Genomic DNA, 27,136 nt, shown 5'->3' on the forward strand with positions numbered 1-27,136 from the left:
GATCTTCTGTAAAACTTATTCAGGTGTTGTTATATTTTCAGAGGCGGTAGATTTACCTACCCTGATTAATGATAGATAAAGTGTTATTTATCGATATAAGTTTAATAACATCGCAGAAGTGCTAATATAAATTATGTTAATTCGCATGCTTCTGAACTTCTTAATCGGTTTGGTTTTTTTTTTGTGATGCAAGACTGGTTAAGGTTTGAACAATTTTAACGCTTTATTACTTGTTGCAGCTTACCTAAAACATAAAAATGCACATTACTTGGAAATATGCGCATAAATTAAAAAACATAGACTATTAAACTAAAGTTTTATTATGTCTCCTCCCATAGTGGGGGGGGGGGGGCAAATTGTCTTTGCCCTGTCCATCCGTCCGTCCGTCACACTTCATTTCCGATCAAGAACTGAAGAACCATTTAAAGAACCTTCAAATTTCATATGATTATAGGTTTATAGAGTTGATAACCTCTACTGTTTCTGGGGTCACTCCATCAAATGTCAAGGTCACAGAGGCCTGAACATGGAACACCGTTTCCGATCAATAACTTGGGAACCGCTTGAGCCAGAATGTTGAAACTTCATAGGATAATTGGACATTCAAATTATTTTGGGTCACTCGATTAAAGATCAAGGTCAAAGGACCAGAATCTTTCACACTTCAAATCCGATCAAAAACTGAAGATCCATTTGACCAAAAACCTTTTATCTTCATACTTTGATAGGACTTACAAAGTCAATAACCCCTAGTGTTTTTGGAGTTATTCTATCAAAGGTCAAGGTCACAGGGCCTGAACATGGAAAACAGTTTCGGAGCAATGACTTGAAAACCACTTGACCCAAAATGTTTAAACTTCATAAAGTGATGGGACATGCAGAACACATAACTCATATTAATTTTTGGATCACTCCATCAAAAGTCAAGGTCACAGGACCCAGAATGTTGAATCTTCATGGGATGATTGATCATGCAGACTAGATAAACCCTTTTGATTTTGGAGTCATTTATGAAAGGTAAAGGTCACAGGGGCCTGAACATGTAAAACTCTTAACAACCACTTCTCACAGAATTTTGAAACTTCAAAGGGTGATTGGATATGCGGAATAGATGACCTCTGTTTCCGAGGTATAATTTGACAACCACTTGACTCAGAATGTTGACACTTAATAGGATGACTGGACATGCAGCGTAGATGAATTTTTTTGATTTTGGGGTCACTCCATTACAGGTCAAGGTCACAGGGGCCAGAACATGGAAAACAGTTTCCCATCAATAGCTTGGCAACCAGAACCTTCAAACTTCATAGGGTGATATTACTTACAGAATAGATGACACCTATTATATTTAGGGTCACACGATCAAACGTCAAGGTCACAGGGGCCAGAACGTGGAAAACGCTTCCAATCCAAAACTTGAGAAGCACTGATCCCGAACTACCGAAGTGTATCTCTCTACGAGGTAATTTCATTCTACCGAAGCGTATCTCTATACGAGGTGTTCTCATTCTACCGAAGCCTATCTCTGTTCGAGGTATTCTCATTCTATCGAAGCGTATCTCTATACGAGGTACTCTCATTCTACCGAAGTGTATCTCTCTACGAGGTAATTTCATTCTACCGAAGCGTATCTCTAAACGAGATGTTCTTATTCTACCGAAGCCTATCTCTATACGAGGTATTCTCATTCTATCGAAGTGTAGCTTTATAATAGGTAATCTCATTCTATTAAAGTATCTTTTTGGGGATTTCATGAAAAGTATTTGGTTAAACATATTGATTGAAAGTAACTTATAGCATTATTACATTTGCTTGCATCTACATTTATATATTAGCAAATCAGAACATTGCATAAATGCAAAAGCTTTGCGTAGACATGCATTTGCCAAATATATACTAGTTGGAAGATAGCGTTGCTAATATTGAAACTGATCATGATGTTGTTAAGGTGACTCGCAAACAACATTTTATATACGTCAAATTTATCATTCGACTATAATAGGCTTTTAAGAGCGACCTTTTATATAAAAGTACTAACATGAAGGTAGTTCTTAAATAACGTTAACTTTCCAAAGACTTTTAATTAATAATTTCAGCGAATTTTCTGTTCCGACATTTATATGTATCTACATTTATGATAATTGTTACATATATTTTGTTATTGAACCTAGTTTGCAATTAATCAACCTTTCTGCATCCTATGCCCCATAGATTTGATTCAGTAATGTGTGTTTCCTCTGAACTCTCGAGAAAGTTACAGGTTTGAATGCCCTGCATTTGTTTTCATTTGAGATAGTACAACATGTGGATTGACTTGAATTAATTTGCAATATCAATTATGACGATAACAACAACAACACTAAAAGCAGCATCAACAAAAACCGATTTGCACAACACATCAAGGTCACACTCTGAGGTCAAAAGTCTTTAGGTCTTTTTCCTGTCCGGTCCATAATCCATTGGGGGTGGGGGTCATACAACTTGACACAGATGTTCCCTATAATGGCATGTTTCATGTGCAACACCCACATTCAACATGTCCACTCTGTTATCAAGCGATTTTAATATTTCTTAGCACAAATGTTCCCTACAGGCCACACTTTAAAATGAAAGGTCATTAGGTTTTTTTCCTTTCCGGTCAATAACTCCGCTATCCGTCAAGAGGTTTTAACATTATTTGGTATAAATGTTACTAGCCGGTGCATATATTTATAGGATAAAGCACTTGGGAGTGGTCTTTTAAGTTTCTTAAGACCATAACTTGAGGAAATGAATTTCTCAACTGCAGAAGTGCGTGGAATAGAAAAAGTGGAACCTCCACAAGCCGCTCAACACGATAAAAACGCTTCGGTAGAATGAGAACACCACGTATTGAGATACGCTACGGTAGAATGAGAATACCTCGTATGGAGATACGCTTTGGTAGAATGAGAACACCTCGTATAGAGATACGCTTCGGTAGGAGATATGCTTCGGCAGAATGAGAACACCTCGTATAGAGATACGCTTCGGTAGATTGAGAATTCCTCGTATAGAGATACGCTTCGGTAGAATGAGAATACCTCGTAGAGAGATACCCTTCGGTTGAATGAGAATACCTCATAGAGAGATAGATCTCGTAGAGAGATACCCTTCGGTAGAATGAGAATACCTCGTAGAGAGATACCCTTCGGTTGAATGAGAATACCTCGTAGAGAGATACCCTTCGGTAGAATGAGAATACCTCGTAGAGAGATACCCTTCGGTAGAATGAAAATACCTCGTAGAGAGATTCGCTTCGGTAGAATGAGAAAAACTCGTATAGATATACGCTTCGGTAGAATGAGAACACCTCGTATAGGGATACGCTTCGGTAGAATGAGAATACCTCGTAGAGAGATACGCTTCGGTAGAATAAGAAAGGTTTGTATACAGCAACATTTCGATTGAATGAGAGTACCTCGTATCAAGCTACGCTCCGAAAGAATATTTCCTCGTATAGAGCTACACTCTGATGAAATAAAATAACCTCGAATATGAGATCACATTTACGAAAATAAGTAAAGCTCATGAATATATATGCATCGGTATTAAGACAAAACTGGGGAAATATAACTGCAGGTATTTAATTGTCGTTATAGGTAATGCAGTGAGGTATTCAATCAAGAATTAATTCTGTGAATGGTTTTGTATTGTTATTAAAAGGTTACAGGTGCAAGCTGTGCCTAACTGCCCAAGGCAAACATTCTTTTTTTTATTTGTCAAGTGGTTTGATGTTCATAAATTGTATGACATTCGCTGTGCTTTACAGTTTAGTTAATCTATTGACGAATTATAATTATATAATTGTGTTTTCCTTTTGGGTACAGTACTGATCTGTCTTCAATAGTTTTCATGTAATAATTAACATATTGTCAGTGATTTCATTGATATAAGCTGTTGCTTGTTACTTCAGGCAAGAAGTTTTCGATTGAGTAGTTCATGATAATATGCTTTTCGCTTTACCGTGTACTGTATTCATTCTGCTTGAGCAAAACGACAAAGTAACTGATTTATCTGTCTACTACACTGGCTGCAACTTCAAATAGTTCATAGCTTTTGCTTCGTTTCAAGTTTGTCAACACTAGTTGCTGCTTTGTGATTTGTTTTTTGACAGAAGATCCTAGTATATATCGCAACAAATTTATTGATACAAACAGACCAGAATACCACAATGGCCAATTTTCTTAAAACGGTGTCAATAATGTCGTAATACATTTTATAGATAACAACTACACAATGTATTCGCCAGTTTAATATAAGGCATACAATGTACAGGTTTATGTGTATTAAAGGTACTATGCAGTAGTCTTAAAATAGTACACACTTAATACATGTATAGCTAAACAGTACATATGTGTGATACCACTAACAAGGGGATTTTTTAAAAAACAAACGATTATTGCTGTAAAACATTTATGGATGTAGCTTTGCATACACAGTTTATTTCTGAGGATTGCTTACGTTGAAGTAAATATCTTAATATAAAACAAGACCTATCACTATTGGTGACAAATTCCCCCGAAGCATGCACAAGAATGCTACAGTTGTCTGCGCAAAAAAAAAATACACACCATTTCGTGACCATGACCTTGAACCAAGAGATCCGGGTCATAAGCGTGACACACCTTCTCAATATGGTTAACATTTACTTTCAGATCCATTGATAAATGGCAGAGTTATTGACCAGACAAGGGATACCTTTGACTTCTAATTGTGACCTTGACCTTGGAGCTAGGGGTATGACATGTCATCTCAGTATTTACGACAAGTAATTTCAAATCCCTTCATCAATGGCAGAGTTACGCACCGGACACAAAACAGACCCTGTTAACATTTGACTTCTAAGTGTGACCTTGACCTTGGAACTAGAGATCTGGGTCTTGCGCGTGACATGTTGTCTCATTATGGTTAATGTTATTTTAAAATCCCTTCATGGATGGCGGTGTTATGGACCGGACACGAAACAGACCCTGGTAACCTTTGACATCTGTGACCTTGACCTTAGAGCTAGGAATCTGGGTCTTGAGCATGACATGTCGTCTCATTATGGTAAACATTTATGCCAAGCTATTTTAAAATCTTTTTATGGATGACAGAGTTACAGCCCGAACAAGAATTTACACGGACGCACAGACGGACGGACAGTGCAATTTTAATATGCCCACCTTCGAGGGCTTAAAAGTAGTTTCATGAAAGATTGTCATTGGATAAATTTGATATGACATGCCATACCACAGTATCCGGCGTATACTCTCCTCTGTTTTTCAATGCTGTACATAATGAATTTTGATGGCTCATGTAATATATCATAATTTGGTTCATCGTACTACGATTTCGTGGCTCCAACATCATTAGTAAGTACGGCGTAGATCCTCTTTAAAACTTATTTAGATAATATAGCTGTTGTCATATTTCGAGAGCCGGTAGATTTACTTATACTTATTCATGACAGATAAAGTATTATTTATCGATATTAGTTAAATAACTTCATGGGAGTGCCTGAAACTAATAAATAGTAAATTTTAAACATGAAAGCATTCGTTATAAGAGCAGATGTTTTGTAAATTACAAGTGTAACTATATCTGTATCGTATCGTATTGTTATAAGTTGAATAAGTTTTGCGTGGTACACTATAACTATTTACATAAAAGTGTAAACATATACTGTATAACAAAATAGATAAGATTTATATGCATGTCTTCTTAATCGGTTTCGGTTTTTGTGCTTCAAGGTTGGTTAAAGTTAAAACAATTTTATTGCTTTATAATCGATATTTTATTACTTGCATTTTACTTCAGACATACAAATTCACATAATTTGGAAAAATGCGCCGAAATAAAGATAAATAGACTATCAGACTAAAATTTTATTTTTCATTTTACTGGGTAATAATGAATTTAGTCTGTTTTGAAGGTTTGAGGTTTGAAACAAAAACTCCAGAATAAAATACAAATTATTTGTAGTTTTATAAAGAGTTTTGCTTTGAAAATGAGGTGGGAGGGGGACTAAGTACGTACTAAATTCAAATCTGGAAACAGAAATGGCCCCTACAAGTGAACTTGAATTAACAGTTCCTCTCTCTCAGCTAGCTCTTTAACTGAAAATGACTTAAGTCTTTGTTTTAATTTAGCTGTTTGCTTCTCTTTTTGGCCTGGACAATAACCACTGACGATGTTTTGTATGTGCAAATCGCCATAATCTAAAAACTTAATTCCCATACATCCTAAATTGAAATATGTACAAGAACGTATTGTATAAATGTATATAAGGTGATCTGATATGTCAGTGGCTTTTGTGCTGCAAAACATCGGCACATCTCAAATGGTTGTTGTTTAGACGCTTCATGGCCACAGTTTTAATTTTTTTAAGTAAAGGAATCTATACGCAATGAGAGATTTGCGATTTTGAACAAAATGTACAGGTTTTGTATTTATCTAATGATAGACAGTAAAGTGTATTTTTGTTATTTCTTTTTTGTTTTAGTCCAGACTATAACTTGTAGACCATAACGGAATTTTCGAGCTTAAATGGTTTCATGAATTTAACCACATGTCCGGCCTGTGCAAAATCACTGGCTTTTACCCATTAACCAGTCTAAGGCTATGCCCAGTTGTGTGTTCATTAGTGTGTTCAGTGTTCTCCCTTTTTCCTTTGCTGTCTATGTATGTATATCTGTATATATGTCTTTTGTTTACACATCTATACATACACTGCTGTAGGAGTATTTTCTTGGAACGTGACTATCGGACGTATGTCCTTTTAAGTAAATCAATTTTAAAGCCTTCACAACTAAAATAATTGTACATTTTAAGTAAGGTTTGAAACCCTTGGGATGAGAAACAAGTAACTTAAGGTCAGCTTACCGCCAATGGAAACAAATCTAAATGTTTGAAATGGTATGTTTTTCGTTTGATAAGTAAAATCGCTTTATAAGGCAAGATCTATTACTTTGATAGAATTTTAGACAGAAAAGTCACCCATCAAAGACATTTTTTGTTTTTTGTTTCTGTAATAACTGTAAACCAATCCCAGTGTAATGTTCCCTGTTGACAGTAACATTGTTGGCCTTATCAATAAAACTTGATTTTATATCTATTAATTAATTTATTTATTTAATCATTTTACTCTATATTAATTTACTTTACTTTACTTAACTTTACTGAACTTATTGACTCGCTTAAACATTTATATGAATACTTAAAACAAGTTGCGCTTATGCTAATTGCTATTGTAAAAACTTAAATTTGCATATTTAAAAACCTATATTATTAGAATATTTAACATTGTTCTGTACAATACGGAGATATATTTGGACGAGTACCCAGCTGAGAAAACCATATTGGACGAGCCGCTAGGCGAGTTCAATATGGTTTTCTCAGCTGGGTACGAGTCCAAATATATCTCGTATTGTACAGTACAATATTAAATAACCTTTTTATTCTATATCTATTTTATCTTAATATAATAATAGTTTAATTTAAAAATGTTTCACTGAATACTGTATTCCTGCCTTTTCTAGTTTCTCCCAGCTTGGTACGAGTGCAAATATATATTATACAGAACAATGTTAGACCTTAAATAACCTTTTTATTCTATATTTATTTCACTTCATACGTAATATACGCAATTCATTGAATGTTGTTTTTTCTGCGTATCATCATTAAAAAAAAATGTGGTGCAACCTCCCTACAACAGCCATTTGGCGATTTGGGTGATAATAATACTTTGCCGAGATATTATGCCCACAAACATTGCCAGCAAGTTTGGTGAAGATCGGATGAAAACTGTTCGACTTAAAAGAGCGGACAAAACTAAATTCCCCGTTTTTCGAGTAATTCAAGGACTATAATCAAAGAGTGTCTGGTACAATTTGGCTGGTTATCGAAACTGGCCGAGATGTAATGCCCACAAACATTGTCATTAAGTTTGGTGAAGATCCGACGAAAACTGAATTATAGAGCAGACATGTTTTGGATGCTGACCGCCCGTCCGTTGCCATTCATAATCTTCTCCATTTTGTTTCTTAACAGTTAAATACAAACTGCTGAGGTAGCTCTCAGACAGTCAGGGCTGATACCAATTTCTAGGTTTCGTCCGGAACGGCTTCTTTAAGCGACTTTTCAAATACTCCAACATCTGATGATCCTTTTTTTTTTGTATTTGTAAGTTTTTGATTATTAACGAACGTTTAAATATCTAAATCGGATAGCATTGTTATCCCTTGAATCGTTTTTGTGTGTTGTAAACAAAAAAAATCTCAAATTAATTCCAGATTTCAAGACACATAATCAAACTCTGTACATAGAGCGCCTACTTCATCCAATTTACATTCGGAACATTTTCACGCGTTTCGGGCCTTATCGTATGTTTAACATGGGACTGCTGAACCGTCCAAATACAGAAAATACAGGATTTTTTGTACGCGCGTGCGTCCAAATACAGAAAATACAGGATTTTTGTATGCACGTGCATCCAAATATCGTAATTTATTATATACCTATATAAATTCTGTAAACAATTGGGTTGTATTTCATTAAATATGAACGGACAGACAAAAATTCCGTATTGTACCATTTAAACTCCGTATTGTACCTTCCGTATTGTATGCTGCCGGACTATTTTCATAAATATGCTTGACCCGACATTTTTCTATAAATAGCGCACATAAAAACTTCATTAAGTTCCATTTAATATCGATAAATATTGAGATTTCGTTCAAAGACAAAACAAGAATCAAAATGGTAAAGGTATATAATAAAAGGGTCATTATAACAGTAGCTTGCGCTCCTCGTGAGATCCGATCTGGCAAAATCCACTCGAGCCGAATACAAAGTCCAAGATCAATCTACTTTTATAATAACCCTATTATATTGTACGGTCACGTGTTGCAAATGAACGTTCGCGATTGGATAGATAAAATAGGTATAGAATAATATTTCATAATTACTCTGAACAATTGTCGGTTTTCATTAGTATACGAACTTCCGTTCCCATAAAATCTATTGACAGCAGTAAATGTTCAGAATGACTGCATATTTCTGTAAATATAATCAAGACAGAATATTTTATCAATTAAACAGTTCTGAGCAATTTCTCGGAATAAATCAATGTGAGTACACCCTATTTCTATGACGCAGGATCTGCTGCAACGTATATATGATCTCATTTTCAGCTTTTATTGTACCACAATAAAAAATTTGAAACTCCGCTAGTTTCTCAACACGACAAAAATGAAAATGATGCATGCTCGGTTAGATAGAGCAAAACTTACCGTAAATACGTTAGAAATGTATGATATTAGGCATTTTCACTAATATACATAATTAGCAATTTCACATAATTTATCTTTTTATTGTGATGGTCTAAAATAATTTACCAGGTGAATAATTCTGTACATCTGTATTATTTTAAAAAGATAGAATTTATTTTAAAAAGATAGAATTTACCATGACTGCCAACTTAAGGACTGACAGCGATTGTAAGTTGTCTTATCTTACTTATGTTGTGGGTCACATTTTGTTCTATTTTGTCCTTCTGATAAAGATCACCGTCCATATTTTGTAATTTATTCTATTTTGTTATCAGAGTTTTGGTCTGCTACCTCAGTATTTTTATAAAGATCATAACATATCTTTCTGACATGTCAGAAAACTGTGAAGCAAATATTATTGATAGAGATATTACTTTTGGAAAAACAGTGAAAACTTTCATACAGCATTGAGAGTACATTGCCAAAATATTGTCTACATATATCAGATAAGCTCACATCTTTACAACTAAATGAATGGGTACATGAAAAGAGACTATGTCAAATGAATATATTTCTTATTTTGGAATGTTATTGAAATGTAAATAATATCACACTTCTTATGTCGTATGACGATTTAATAGCTCGTTGTCATAGTGTTTTGACCCATTCCATGTTTTTAGATGAGATTATTTTCAGGATACTGTTTGTTCAATATATCTTGAAACTGAATATTCTTACTGAATATCATTTTATTTTCTTTCTTTCAGTACTAAATCATTATACAAGAAATTAAATATTAGATATTTGATAAGAAACAAACTTCCAAAATACTGTCTTTCGAAAAATACTAAGTATTTACCATTTTAGGAAAAATTATTGTTTTAGAAATTTAAACACATACCTACTGTATTTTAATCTAAATGGTATTTTACATGTTATCGATTTAACAGTCTGCCATGCTATGTTTATGGAAAAGATCTAAACTAGATATAAATACAAAACCTTCAAGTAGGTAATAATATTTTCATTCTTTTATGCCGCCAGTAGGTTTTAAACTCCCGTGATCAACAGACAAGAAACCAAGTCGTTTGATACTGGTTACTAGATCAAACGATATATCATTCCTGCTAAACTTAATTCTTAGAAAGAAATGCAGTTTTATGTAACTGGTAATGATGCCTGTAATTAAGACACGTGAAAACATTTAAATATTTTATTTAGTACTGCAGATTAAGTATATCTGCCCTGAAATTCCGATCTTAATCTGTCTTCACTCTGATACTTTTAATGCAACCACTGGCTTTTAGGTCTTGAATACTCAAGGAATAACTGATCAGCTGATTAATGGTAATAACTGTAGCTTGAGATCTTATTATTACTATATCATTGTGATGTAAAACGTACCGCTTTCCTAACCTTTCCATTTCGCTCAATGTAAAATCTTCGGATCCTCACTATTTTTAATTCAGTACTGGAACATATGCCCGCTAGCATTATTCAGTAACTCATAAACACTTTCCACTTCCCAAGCGCACTTGAATAGTCAAATAAATCATCGATGATTAGTGTCTGGAAACATAATTAAGTTAACAATCTAAAATGCAAAAAGTGCAGATCGTAAACATAGTTTAGAATAATATGGCATGCTGTATTGATGCTTTCAATGTAACCATATATTACGTTAGATTCCATCGCTTCGATAACTATCTCAGCAGCCATTAGGGTACAATATTACAATATACAACAGCACTGCATTTTGCTCCATAGTTTGTAAATAACGCAGCATTACCCTTGTATTGAGTATTTTATATCTGCTATCATTTATTTGCAATTATACACGTTTATTCAATATTTTTCACTGCATATGAGATTTAGAATGTAAGGAATCGTTCTAATATTTGACGAATTGTAAAATATTACGTGTAAAATATTAAGTAAACAGCAATGTAAGGACTTGTACTAATATTTGACGAATTGTAAAATATTACGTGTAAAATATTAAGTAAACAGCAATGTAATGACTTGTACTAATATTTGACGAATTGTGAAATATTAAGTGAACAGCAATGTAAGGACTTGTACTAATATTTGACGAATTGTAAAATATTAAGTGAACAGCAATGTAAGGACTTGTACTAATATTTGACGAATTGTAAAATATTAAGTTAACAGCAAATGTAAGGACTTTTGCTAATAGTTGACGAATTGTAAAATATTAAGTGAACAGCAATGTAAGGACTTGTACTAACATTTGACAAATTGTAAAACATAAAGCAGACTTACCTTTCACGTTTAACTTATCATTATTTAAGATATATCACCCAAGAACAATGTAAAGTTTCATTAAAATGTACATTGTAGATATTTTTCTATACACGAACATGTCATCATGACCCTATGTTATTTATTGGCTGAATTTTTTTCTGATATAATGATAGTTCAATAAAATTCTACATTATGTAACAACATTTTTCCACACGTGCAGAATACCTTAAGACCGAAAATAAATGCGTAATAAGTCTAATTTTGGGAATTTCAAAAATAAAACACTATAACATAAAATTCAAAGTACATTATGAGCGTACACATGAATACTTTATGGGACTGAAAAAAATGTTTTAAGTTTTATTTGGCAAATCAGCAAATCAATGCCTTTGGCCAATTAACATAAATACAGCTTGATATTTTGTATGCAGAAGAGAGTATATTTACAAATTTTTGTAACGTTGGCCGAGATATATTTCCAAAATACTTTCTACGTATATCATCATGAAGAGGAAAACAAAGAAGGAAGTGCAATTCTGATTCAATACAATTATAAATACACATTTTACATATTCTTTCATTTCTAACAGTACTAGAGAGTCTACCTACTTCAATTTCCAGCTTGTCAGAGCTTAATCTGAAACAACTCAGTTCTTTTCTTAATCCATTATTTGTAACAACTTCAATATATTTTTTCATAATAAAACTCTATTTGGAATTTACTATAATATTCTAACTTAGACATAGACTGGACAGAAGCACGCCAGTTTTGGTTATAATGGTCACAAATGCGTTGTTTAAAATGTTGTTTCTTTTCTCCCTCTGATCACTGATTTATTCAGAAGTATGTATCTACATATGTATATATGTTATGTGTGCGTGTTAAGTTTTGAAGTATATCATTGTTAAGCTGTTCAAAGAAGTCATAATCATAAAGAGTTGTAATGTTTCTATACTCTCCTGAGTCCTCGGGTCGTATATAACAGGTGCAGAAAACAAACCATTAACTTTTACTCCTTTCTAAGCTTAATCCATATAATACCATTATCATTACTGCTGATCAGTTCAATTTTATTGAAATACCTCACTTTACAGTAAATAATAAAACCACCGCTAAAACGTTTTGCTTTTCGGCTTTTGAAATGAAAATTATTTAAAAAAGCGTCACTTTTACATTCGAAAGTTTAGAACACCAGGTTGCAGTTAAAGATATCACATCGTACCTGTAAATGAATTGAAGAAAGTCATTATCATTCAGTTTATTTTCTAGCCCTTGAACATTCCAGGATAAAATTTGTAGCCTCTTCTTATCGACTCCTTAGCCTGAGGGATTTCCTAGTGCGAACAACTGACCTTAAATGATTAGTTTATCATACTTTAGAATTTATTCAGGAATTATTTTCTCCGATCCTGGATCACTTATGGATATTGATCACTGATCTTAACGCTCGTTGTATCGCGTTTAGCATGTGCATTTCGCTTGATATCCAACGTATCCTGAAAATAATTGAATTTTGCAACTATTGGTCTAGTTCTTCACCATCTTAAACACTTACGCGATGTGCACGACTAATTTTGATGGATGTTGTGGCATCCTCCATACCCAAGGAATTTTCACAGAATCCGTAAATAAATGTGACACAATCTTCGTTCTTTCGCTCCTCAACAGATCCACAATGTTTTCAGAGGGGCGATCGTTCATCGCTTTCATGCTTTTAAAATCTTTCACTGTGGGATATTTCGGCTTTCAGAAAGTTGTCAATTCTACCTGTTTCTGTATAATTTCATCACATGATTGACTATCAAAATGTCTACTAGCCTCCACCTCCGTATTTTTATTAGAGTCTCGAACCTGACTTTCTAACGATTACACTCTACTGTTCATTTGCGTTAAATTATGTTACATATCTTTTATTTGACCTTCAGTTGGGTCTAACTTTTGTAACTTACTATCCATTACCTCAAGCGTTTCCAGAATCATCGGAATAAAGTTTTGTCCAGTTCGATTAATTTGTTGGGGAGCATTTGCATTATTTGCAGGCGCTTGTGGAATAAACTGCTGTGATACAGGATACCAGTTTCCCGGATATGTTGGACTCGGTGACAGAAAACTGCCGTTTGGAGATTGAACAGTCGCTGGTGATGACATAACTGATTTTGCTGAACGTTTATCAGGATGTTCACTCAACCATTTAAGAGATGACTCAGACTTAGTTCATTTTTTCTTATCCAAAGAACAACAAAGGTCCGTTTCTGTTAATATTTAGCCCATTGTATTTAAATTTTCATAAGTTTTTCACTCGTGAAAAATGTATTTCCGCTATATTCATCATGTGACCACCAATAAAACTAACACAGCTTGTATTTCACAAGTACGTAGGAACAGGCAGAGAATTTCGTTCGATCACAAAACAACAATAAAAAGAAGGTAAAATGTCATAAGAACAGTGGCTAGAACTGAGATGTTGTTTACTCTTTTCGTGGACTTTTGGCGCGCCTCGTTGGATACAATTCAACAAAATTAACTCAAACTGGATACAGCATCCCAGATCAAGCTTGTATCATAACAACCTTATTTTATTAACATTTTATTTATTTTTCGCTAGTCACTCGGCACACTGCTTTGATACAACATACTACAGAATATTAAATACAAAGTAACTGTACGCTTCAATGTCAATTTAAAAAAGTAATACCACCCAACTGCCACCAATTTTCTATTTGTTATTTCATGGCCGAAGGGTACTACCGACCCTGCTAATTAGGTACTTGTAGTAACAAAACATGATGACTACTTATGTGATACAGTGACGGATTATCCTGTAATGTATGAAAACTGTACTGCCTATTCCATTTACTCGGTATCTTTATAAACGAATACAAATTTTATCTAAAAGACAATAGATCCGACAATTATTTAAAAACGATCAATAGTTGTTGTTTCATTTATAGTGGGTTTGCAATTACATACTGGTACGGGTATGTGTGTCGTCTGCGGTATCGGAATTTAGAATATTTCGAGTTATTTCCAAATATATTGCCGTGCGCGTTCTTAAATCCAAAGTATGGAAATTTTGTGTGGCGAGATAACGGATCTGATCTATAATAGGAAGTCATACTGGCACAGAGGCATACGATTTGAAATCTCAACCCTTCTTTATATTCCTTAGTCTTCTACCGTATACCGCACTTTTATTTCATGCTGTATCATAAAAGTTTTATGACATGTACATTAAGTTACAATTGACAGCTGACAGACTGTGCATGCAATGCAATCTAGATAATAGGACTTTTTAGATTTTGTATTGTTGCAATCAAATCTGTTTACTTCCTGTAGTAAATCACAAGCTACTTAAGATAAAACATTTCAATTCTTGCATTACGTAGCAAAATTAATGTTTTTGATCTTTCTTGAAGATGGATTTTCGCTAAGAACAAAATAAAGACATTATACTTCATTGCAAAGTCAAGGCCCTTTAGGTTTGTTCGACAGTACCCAATCAAGTTTGTGCAGAAAACTCTTACAAATATGTGTGATTAACTAATACATATTCATAGATATTTTAAATTGAAAACGTCCTAAAACTCTATATATGTTTCTCAAACAGATTTGATGTTGATGAAGCTATCTAAATTGCCTTGAAAAGAAAATCCTACTAGTCGTTTTTTGCATATAAAATATAGTCAGAAAGAATAAAATATTGAAAGCAGAAACTTGTAGATAAAATTTGATTTAACGTGCCTTTTAGGTTTATATCCAGTTTGTACTGGTGTTTATTCTTAATGTGTTAATACCATATGATATATGAGCTTATTGACAATTCTGTAAAGCGTTTAACAACACACCCAGTTCTATTCAGTATTGTCTGTTACCATTATAAATGCGATTTATTTACGTACTTTGTAGTAATTGATCGTACACGTGGCATTTGTTTACCGACTTAAAAAGAGAATATTCTAGAGGACAGATTCTTTGTCTGGGCATTATGACATGTCAATTTCCTTGCAAATTGCATATCTATGTGATGCAAACAGCTGTTCAACAGTAAATGATTTCATTACATGTTTTTTCACTATCTGGGCATGGTTATTAATCAAAACAAACGAGACGTCAACAAACATTGCATAGTTGTGATACTTAATGGCACACAAGCAACATTAAATGGAATCTTACAGACCAATGCCAATGTAAGTTTGATTTCATCGATGATTTCACACGTGTTAATCAACAGAACTATGAACGATTGCAATGACCGCAGGTGAACACATTGCCTTGGCGCAAACGCACAATTTTCCAAATAAATTAATACTTCTGCTCTAGATAATGACTCAAATCCTGTGAGTGAATAACGCATTACTTCAGAAAAGAGGCAAGTGTTTGTTGACTTTGCTCTTACTGGTTACAGGTCAGCATATTAAGCGAACTGCGTACAAAAGAAATCAATTCTTGAATATGAAATATATATAACCTTATTCAATAATTACGTGGAGGTTGTGTATAGTTATATTCAACCGAGTTTTAAAGAGGCCAATGATATCCCGTTGCGAGCCCCTTCTTCTTCTATGTTTAGTAGAGTGAGTCATTTCCCCTTCAAGAGCCTCTGTGGGCAGCATAACGAAGCCTGCTCCTTATTTGGGCTTATCAGCATTACATTGAGCCTCGTTCCGATAAGCGGGGAATATTTCTTTGTTTTAAGGGCTGCTTTTGCCTCGTTCTAAAATACGCACCCCAGCATCTTTCTTTGTGCGCTGGATCTCGAACCGAACGGACGTTATCTTTGCTACATGCTCTAATACTTTGCTAGAAAAAGGGATATTCAATTTTCGATAATTAATAAAGGATTATAACTAGATAAATAAAATGCCAAAACAACGAGGCAGAACATTGTCAAATAGCAGTAACGGTAATACAGTTAGGCAAACGCGAAGACGAGAAGTTTCTGTTCCGACAGAAGAACAAAGAAGTCGGCAATCACGGAGAAATAGCGCGCCTTTGGATGATACAAATCCGGCTAATTGGACTATAACACAGCTTAAAAATGAATTAAGGATCAGGGTATTGTTTTGCCCGGTAATACGCCGCATAAAACTTTGTTGCAGTTGTATAAACAATTAAACGAAAACAGTGTTATGGAAACGAGGCAACAATACACAGTTATTGATGACGTCACCAGCAACAATGGCGGCGCCCATGAAAAAGGAAGTACATCCTCGAAAACGACCGAAATCGAGAGAATTAACATTGAGTTGAGAGTTTTACAAGGTACGTTGGCGGAACTTTCTAATAAGATAAGCAGTTCCACGAGCAAACCTGTGCAAACGCATTTCCCGGACTGGGAACAAGAACGAGAAATTTCGGCCGGCGCTTCAGGAATTTCACCGGTAGTTCCAGGTGTGGGTATCCGCAGACCAGTTGACGAATTGCCCCACGTGGATATTATACCGAGTAAATTACGAAATGAGATTCTAGCTCACAAACATATAAATCTTGCTTTGCTCATTATACCAGGCATGGAGACCAACACAGAAACACAGATTCTGGACAAAAACGGTGACCAAATTGTTGTGCGTGCCGGTGATGTTAGACTACAGAAGACTCTAAACATCCATGACTTCAGGACCGCATTTTCCAGATAAAAGAAAGTCATCTGCGAAGTACAGCCCCACCGTCGTAAGGAATTGGATGCATACTGCGACTTGATAGACGGGATGTATAGGCAGTATGGTGGTAACCATTTCTACAATTACCACAATGCATTTTCACGAAAGGCTGAACAATACGAGCTACAAAATATGCCTGTAGACTGGTCGTCTTGCGACACAAAACTTTACATGATGACATTTTCTGGTTTACGGACTCAAGCATGTGATACATGCCAGAATACCGACCACTCTGCAACATTCTGTCCGTTAAATGCCTATAGCTACACTCATAGGAATACGAGAGACAGCTCGATGGGAGCTGTAAATCGAGATAAGTTTCCGAAACCTTACAGTCCGACAGCTTATAACCGTTCTATGATTGACGGGCAGGGGCGGCAGAGAAAATTTCACAATGGAAAGGAGATCTGTAATAACTTTAACTTAAGTGGCTGCAGTTCACTACACACAAATTCAAACATTGTACACATATGTGATGTGTGCAAAGGAGATCATCCTGCATAAGTCTGTGACAGGAATAAATCCAGTACTAAACAACCTACCAACAATACGAAAAAACAATGACTTACTGCAGACCATACAGATAAACAGTTATCAGCAACTACTTCAATTAACTTAACAAATTTAGAAAAAGAACTCTTTTCACATCCAAGCAGAAATTTTGTTTCGCAACTTATTCAAGGGTTTCGAAATGGTTTTGACACAGGAATTAGCGAACTTCCAAATACAAGCTATCACTGTAAAACTCTTCAGTCAGCAGTGAAACATCCTGAGGAAGTGTCAGAACTTCTCCGATTGGAATTACAAAAAGGATACTTACATGGACCCTTTGATAGACCATCATTTGAAGTTTTTCGTATTAACCCATTAGGTATTGTTGAAAGTAAATATTCCAAAAAGTTAAGACTGATAGTCGACTTTAGTGCACCACACAACAAGTCTGAGCATGCAAGAATAAATAGTTTAATAAACAAGGAAGAATATTCACTTTCATATGTCAGAGTAGATGATGCTATAGCAACTATCAAACAATGCGGACAAGGTGCTTTAATGTGTAAAACAGACATAGTTGACGCATTTAAGTTAGTGCCAATCCGGCCAGATCTGTGGCCATATCATGGTATTCACTGGAACAATCAGTACTACTTTTTTAAAAGACTGTGTTTTGGATCAAGGAGTAGTCCCAAAATTTCCACATGGTTATCCGAGGCAATTCATTATACAGCGACAACAAACTATAATCTTCCTCATTTGCTTTATTTGTTGGATGACTTTTTATCAATTATTCCCAAGACTGAAGATGGAAACAGAAACATGGCTCTACTTACACATATATTTGGAACTTTGTCTATACCAATTCATCAAGATAAAACCCTAGGACCTGATACAACTATGGCATTTCTCGGTATCACTCTTGACTCTGTTAAAATGCAGGCTTCTCTGCCATCCGAAAAGGTTACTCGAATCAAAGAGATGTTGAATGAAATATGCACTAAGAACTCTATTACAAAACGCAAACTGCTGAGTGTTCTAGGTCATCTGAACTTCGCATCAAGAGTAATAAAACCAAGAAGTTTCGTGTCATATTTGTTAAGGCTTGCTTCATCTGTGAAAGAACTACACCATCATGTACAATTAAGCAAAGATTGCCTAACCGACATTGATATGTGGATACGGTTTCTAGATAACTGGAATGGAATATCATTCTTTTATGATGATTTCATAACTGAATCAGCTGATATAGATTTATATACAGATGCTAGCGGAAACTGTGGTTATGGGGGCTATTACCAGGGCAAGTGGTTTTCGGAACCCTGGCCAGATGATCTTCCAAGACTTGGAGATGACGACATGTCTATTGCTTTCATGGAACTTGTTCCAATTGTTGTATGTGTTGTCTTGTGGCAAAAGCAATGGGCAAAAAAGCAAATTATGTTTCACTGCGACAGCAAAGCAACAGTTAATATAATTCAGAAAGGTCGCAGTAAATCAACATTTATTATGAAACTGATGCGCAGACTAACCTGGTGCGCTGCGACAGGAAACTTTGTTATATATGCTAAGCACATTTCAGGTAAAAACAACAAAATAAGTGATTGTCTGTCTCGATTTCAGATTCAACGCTTCCGCCAGTTAGCACCAGAAGCAGACAAAGTCCCTACAAAGGTGCCACACCTGGAGGATCTTTATCTAGGCTGAACAGGACTGTCAACTTTTTGTGGGAAGCAGCCCATGCATCAAGCACAGTGAGCCTTTACAGATCTGCCTACAAGCTTTACAAATTCTTTTTGGAACAGAACTCACTCTGGTCAAGTAGTAGCTGTGTCCCACCTTCGGTTGATGAACAAATTCTAATTTATTTTGTAGCTTTCTGCACAGAAAGGGGTTTGAAATACGACACTATCAATCAAAATTTATCTGGTATAAGATATCATTATTTAAAGTATAACGTTAAAACTCCGCTGTCAAACTTAAGTGAACTACAACAACTACAAGTCGTCCTATGGGGAGTGAAAAAATCTCAATGTAACATTTCTAAAGTTCGACTGCCCATAACACATGATATACTGGCATCTATGATTCTTTCTTTAAAAAGAGGTTACCTTGGCCAGTATGACAGTCTTATGTTAGCTACAGCTTTTTGCATGGCTTTCTTTGGTTTTCTTCGCTGTGGTGAATTCACTGTGAGAGATAGCTCAATTACAACAACCGCTTTAAAAAAAATTGGTGACATTACTTTTTCGAAGGACCATAAATGTTTCGTCTTAAATATGAAAAATTCGAAAGCTGATGTTTTTAGAACAGGTGTTAAAATAACGTTAACAGCTAACAAGTCTTCAACATGTCCGGTTACATGTATGAAGGAGTACTTGTCTTTAAGAATGCAGTGCGGTGCTAAAGAAAATGACCCATTATTCATCAACAGTTAGGGTGCAGTCCTATCAAGAGAGTTCCTTCTGGAAAGTATCAGGAAATTGTTGAAGAAACTGGGCAAAACTCATGAGCTGTATTCTGGTCACAGCTTTCGCATTGGTGCAGCAACAACGGCGGCGAAAGTTGGTGTTCCTGACCATCTAATTAAAACTCTAGGAAGATGGTCATCAGATTGCTACGTAAGATATATCAGAACTGACCAAACATTGCTGAATCAAGCGCAAAATGCTATGTGTGAAATGTGAGTGACAGTACTGGCTATACTGTTCTTTTAGTCTTAGTACAAAGCAAAGAAGGAAGTTGTAAATATGGCAGAAGTTACGAGTGTTTGTAGTGCTTCTGTAAGTGGACAGGGAAGAAGCACGAGAGTTCGTAGTGCTTCTTCAATGTCAATGTTAGGTCAATATAGTATGTGAGATTCATTTCTTGGATGTCTTCTCTCATACCGAAACAAAATCAAAAACACTCCAAATAACTTTACATATATCCTTAAAGATGGTTTCGATATAGATGAACTGTTTTCCAGGGATGGACATGGAATTTTGAATTAATACTGTAATTAAAAGATACTGAATATACTTTCTCTTTTGCTGTATACAAAGAACATAACTTCTGTGGAGAATATTTATAAGGCTACTGAAAAAATTTTCATATTAACATAATTGAACAAATTATGTTGCAAGAAGAATTAGCTTTAATTTTACATTGATGTGATATATTTTTTGTAAATGAATCCATGCAATTTTAACACTTAACGGTGTGATAACCAAAAGTCTGCAGAACCCTGGAGTTTAATATTAAGGGGGCTCTCATTCAGTCCATTGCCAGTCTAGACAAGCACTAGTCCGCATGTTCATGTCTAGACAAACACTAGACTTCACTCGTTTTGGCCACTATATAACTTCTGTTATATATGTGCCCACTATAAGAATCGCTACATACAACCAAACAACACATATCAATATATAGCAACGGTTATTACAATGCCAGTCTGTCAGCTTCCATTGGTCCAACTGGTTCTTTTTGGCTGGTTCTTTATTTCGATCTCGGCTCCTTCGACCCGACTGCCCGTCTCTCCAAAGCATTATCAGTTTTCGTTCTGGGAGCTTTTTGATGAGTGCAAGCCTCATCGCCTTCTGTCGTGGTCGCTTCAGCCGGGGTCGCCTACTTTCTGTAATGGACTGGACAAGAGTGCCCCCTTTTGCCAAAGATTATGATTATATGTATAATGATTTTATTATTATGTATCCAGATATATTCATTGTAATTATTCATTTAAAAGAATAACTTGAAATAATAATCATATTCAATCTCACTATTTTGTTGTTGGTTTCTTTAAAGTGGAGGTTGTGTATAGTTATATTCAACCGAGTTTTAAAGAGGCCAATGATATCCCGTTGCGAGCCCCTTCTTCTTCTATGTTTTGTAGAGTGAGTCATTTCCCCTTTAAGAGCCTCTGTGGGCAGCATAACGAAGCCTGCTCCTTATTTGGGCTTATCAGCATTACATTGAGACTCGTTCCGATAAGCGGGGAATATTTCTATGTTTCAAGGGCTGCTTTTGCCTCGTTCTAAAATACGCACCCCAGCATCTTTCTTTGTGCGCTGGATCTCGAACCGAACGGACGTTATCTTTGCTACATGCTCTAACCGCCATCCACCCCACCTCCAGGTTCCAAGGGTTCTGCATTTTTGGAGTAATCTTGTTCAGTCTGTCATTTGAATGCTATATGACTGCTGTTAGGCAACACCCCAAGCAGCCATGCTATAACAGGAGTTATAACATAAAGTCTAGACAAACACTAGACTTCATTCATTGCCAAGCTACTGCCAGGTCAAGACAAACACTAGGCCTCAGTCGTAACAAACACAAGACATCACCCATAGTCAGGTCTAGTCAAACACTAGACCCTGAAGACTAGGCAAACTCGAGACTTTACATGTTCTTTTTCCAGATCTAGACAAACACTAGATCTTAAAGTCTAGACAAACACTAGACTTTACCATTGCCAGATCTAGACAAACACTAGATCTTAAAGTCTAGACGAACACTAGACTTTACCATTGCCAGGTCTAGACGAACACTAGATCTTAAAGTCTAGACAAACACTAGACTTCATCCATTGCCAGGTCTAGACAAACACTAGATCTTAAAGTCTAGACAAACACTAGACTTTACCATTGCCAGGCCACTATATAACTTCCGTTATATATGTGCCCCTATAAGAATCGCTACATAGAACCAAACAACACATATCAATATATAGCAACGGTTATTACAATGCCAGTCTGTCAGCTTCCATTGGTCCAACTGGTTCTTTTTGGCTGGTTCTTTATTTCGAACTCAGCTCCTTCGACCCGACTGCCCGTCTCTCCAAGGCATTATCAGTTCTCGTTCTGGGAGCTTCTTGATGAGTGCAAGCCTCATCGCCTTCTGTCGTGGTCGCTTCAGCCGGGGTCGCCTGCTTTCTGTGATGGACTGGACAAGAGTGCCCCCTTTTGCCAAAGATTATGATTATATGTATAATGATTTTATTATTATGTATCCAGATATATTCATTGTAATTATTCATTTAAAAGAATAACTTGAAATAATTCAATCTCACTATTTTGTTGTTGGATTCTTTAAAATGTGTTGTTTATGATATAAACCAGCTATTTAACAAGCTTAATTTCTTTGTTTCGACTGCGCGTTTATTTACTTAAAATGTTATAAAACAAGAGGGCCAAGATGGCCCTAGGTCGCTCATCTGAGAAACGCATCATAACACTGTAAACATGTTTGACTTAGTGATTTAATGGAAAGAAATATTCTGGCCAATTTCCATTAGGATTGGACCAAAAATGTGGTCTCTTGCGTTTAAAGGCATTCAAGGCAATCATTCTGACCAATTTCATAAAGATCAATTGAAAAATACAGCCTCTATCGCATACACAAGGTTTTTCTTCGATTTGACCTAGTGACCTACTTTTAGATCCCAGATGATCCACATTCAAACTCGACCTATTTCATCACGGCAATCATTCTGACTTAATTTCATGAAGAGCAGTTGAAAAATACAGCCTCTATCGCATCCACAAGGTTTTTCTTTTATTTAACCTAATGACCTACTTTTTGATCCCAGATGACCCATATTCAAACTCGACCAGGATTTCTTCAAGGCAATCATTCTGACTAAATTTCATGAAGATCAATTGAAAAATACAGCCTCTATCGCATACACAAGGTTTGTCCTTGATTTGACCTAGTGACCTACTTTTTGATCCCAGATGACCCATATTCAAATTAGAATAAGATTTTTTAAAGGCAATCATTCTGACCAAATTACATGAAGATCAATTGAAAAATACAGCCTCTATCGCATACAAAAGGTTTTTCTTTGATTTGACCTAGTGGCCTACTTGTAGACCCCAGATGACCCATATTCAAACTCCTCCTAGATTTCATCAAGGCAAACATTCTGACTTAATTTCATGAAGATCAATTGAAAAATACAGCCTCTACCGCATACACAAGATTTTTCTTTGATTTGACCTAGTGACCTATCTTTTAATCCCAGATAAACAAGATTCAAACTCCTTTTAGATTTCATCAAGGCAAACATTCTGACTTAATTTCATGAAGATCAATTGAAAAATACAGCCTCTATAGCATACATAATGTTTTTCTTTGATTTGACCTAGTGACCTAGTTTTTGACCCCAGATAATCCATTTTCGAACTCAGCCTAGATTTTGTCAAGGTTATTATTCCGACCAAATTTCATGAAGTTCAGTTGAAAAATATAGCCTCTATAGCATGCACAAGCTAAATGTTGACAGACGACAGACAGACAGACAGACGACGGACGACAGACGCCGGACATCGAGCGATCACAATAACTCACCTGAGCTAAAAACTCAACAGCTTAATTGTCGTTATATTCATTCTACATATACAAAGAGTACTCTGCAACAATATAAAGAGTTAATTTTGCATAAATGCTTGTCTATTTCGTATCCAGCATTTTTACTACATTTTACAAACAAGCAAGACAAGACCAAAACTCTAACGGAAATCAATCAGAAATCAATGTAACATAGCTATATAAAAACGATACTCTTTCGTTGGATAATAATCGTATGCTAATGGAAATAAAAACACAACAGTATCAATTTATCACTAATTTCATGTAAGAATGATTTTCCGTATATCCAGATAGAACCTTTCAAAGCATACACCGTGTTATGTTATCCTTGCAAAAATAGAAATCCATTATCATTATGTAAGAGTCATTCACAAGTTTAATGCAACAGACAAAAATCGTATAATAAATCGAACGGTCGTTTGAATCCTTTGGTATTTATGTTTTATTCATTTTTGTAAAAAAAGAGGTTTAATGTTCTTGCAGCGAATAGCTGTATTTTTGATATTTTTCTTTGTTTTTATACTATCTATATTCTATTAATTAATAAGTAATCTGACGCAACCTTAATTATGCTGATGTGATTTAGTCAACTAATACAGTCTGCTGATTTAATAACATGACTAATCAAAGTATCGAAGTGTATTAGGACTATATTCATCTAAGCTCATCGACAGCAAAACGGTCACGCCTTTATTTAGAGTGATTTGCTTTGTATTCACAAACTGAGTGACAATCGAGTCAACTCTTCAGTCAGTGAATGCTGCGAGTGGTCCTGAGGTGACTTGAGTGTTCCCCAAAAATAATAAATCTATTGTCAAACGCCGTTCATTGTGTTACTGTGAAGTACCTTTATCAATTACTAGGAATTGTTAATTTTTGTTACTCGTGTCAATTAAACCTGCAATAAGTATTGGTCTGAAAATCTTGAAAACTGTAAAGGTGAAATGTTTTATATCGTTTCTGGATGGCTTTAATCTGATATCATTCAACACAATTTCTGCATCTATCAAACAAACATACACCGTACAAGCACTGGATTACATCCTTGGTATGTTTTGACTAATTGAGAGATTTTGATTTACGTCAATCAATGGCATGTGTTGAAAGTAAATAAAATTTCACGCCTGTTATCAGATTTTCCTAAAATGTTTAATTACTTTACTTTAGGAAGAAAATGAAATATTGGCAATTATTGGGGAAACAACAAGAATAAAATTCCAATAGAAAAACCACGCTTCCAGAATGCCGCCTCATCAAACCGCAATCTCATAGCAGTGTTTGTATGGATGTGGACATTTGGACATCACGGACTAAACAAACCAGTACCGACAAGGCTTGCAGAGGGTAGATTTTCCAGACGCACAGGAGTGCAAGGTTGCTAAAAACCATATGTAGGACAGCCATAGTGCATTTAGTTACAATTAAAGAAATGCATCATTCAAATGGCCTTCTATGATTTCTTTTCGTAATATTTGGTTATTATTTTAAAGGTAGAGATAGGTTAAAATGTGTCAGCTGTATTTAATTTAACCCATTTGTTCAACAATGTCGCATGTTTCAAAATATACCTTTAAACGCAGTGAGTGTGTAGCTGCCATATTCATTAATTTCAAGTATTATCTTTATTGCAAAACCAGTTGATACAAACGGGAAGTTATTTATTTTCTCCACTTCTTAAGATTAATGTTCATTTTCTGTACTTTAGTTTCACAATGCTGCAGACATTCAAATCTAAAAGTATGGACTGAGCTCAGTGCATTTACATGTAAGCATATGCCCTTTCCCAAACGCTGAATGAAAACTAATAGTCATGTCCAAATATGTGTTTAACCAACATTATTATGGAAAGCAGGTGTGCCATGCTATCTGCTAAATGACAAATGTTTATTGCCAAATGCTAATTACTTTATGCTCGAATACTTAATGCTAAATGCCAAATTGCTATTGCCAAACGATGAATGCTAGTCGTCAAATTCTTTAACTTTATGGGTTAATTATCTGTATCACTTACGATAATGAATTTTAGATATTTGAAAACATACAATGTTCTAGCAGTCTGCTTTTTGAAGCAATAACATGTTCTACCGACTTCTGGAAAATGAGAACGAAACTGCTTACTCTAATATGTTGAGAAAAAAAGATTTTAACAGAGACATACTTATGTAATGAAGGCCAATGACTATTAAGAGGATGCACTTGTCCACGGATGCATATACATTAAGTTTCTTTTTTATTTGATTACACACTTAGCAATAAACACCTAGCATTCGATGTTTCGCATTTCGCACTTTATCGTTTGACATTTCTTGACATTTACTAGTTTCTATGGAAACAGAAGACTACATGATTAGAGTACACCAGAACTGCTTTACCGCATCTCTTTCTGATGTACATCTGTGTCCGACTTTCGAACATTTCAGTATGGCGAGATCTCGCGAGTCTAGTTGTCATATGTGTTTCAGTCGCATTTCAAACAAACGGGAAAAAATCATTTGTTCTTTCAGTGGAAATGTAGAAATAACACAGAAAACAACCATTTCCAACCTTTTCCAAAGACTTTCTGTTAAGTTTATCACATAAGGAGTTTATAAAATTTTGTTAATTTTCAGATCAATGAGACCTATAATTGAATGAGATAATATTAGATCCCAATACGGATATATCAGATCAAAAACAAACAAGAAATGTTGTTTAAGGTAAAAATAGCATATCTCAGTTTACACTCAATATGCAAAGCATATCCACACTCCACGTTGTTCTCGTGTATGTATTTTCGTTGGAATTCATTTAAATGGGAAGATCTTTGCGCCACAAAGTTCATAGAACAAATAATGAAGTATTTATAATCTATAGGTTAAAAGGGCACATAACTCTGTAATAGCTCCATTTAAATTAAGCATGTATCGCACATATCTACATGGTGATCATGTTTGACATTTCATGCATCAAACAAATATGAGCCGTGCCATGGGAAAACAGACATAGTGGCTTTGCGACCAGCATGGATCCAGACCAGCCTGCGCATCCGCGCAGTCTGGTCAGGATCCATGCTGTTCGCTTATAGTTTCTACAATTCCAATAGGCTTTAAAAGCGAACA

At 35.2% G+C, this 27,136-nt stretch overlaps 1 protein-coding gene across 1 annotated transcript in view; it reads right to left on the reverse strand.

Annotated features, from left to right (window-relative positions):
- LOC123563445 (tachykinin-like peptides receptor 99D) overlaps positions 1 to 27,136 on the reverse strand; it is a 357,242-nt gene that overhangs the window by 329,213 nt on the left and 893 nt on the right. The window lies entirely within an intron of this gene.

Source organism: Mercenaria mercenaria, chromosome 2 (genome assembly GCF_021730395.1).
Source record: "Mercenaria mercenaria strain notata chromosome 2, MADL_Memer_1, whole genome shotgun sequence".
Lineage (NCBI taxonomy): Eukaryota > Metazoa > Mollusca > Bivalvia > Venerida > Veneridae > Mercenaria > Mercenaria mercenaria.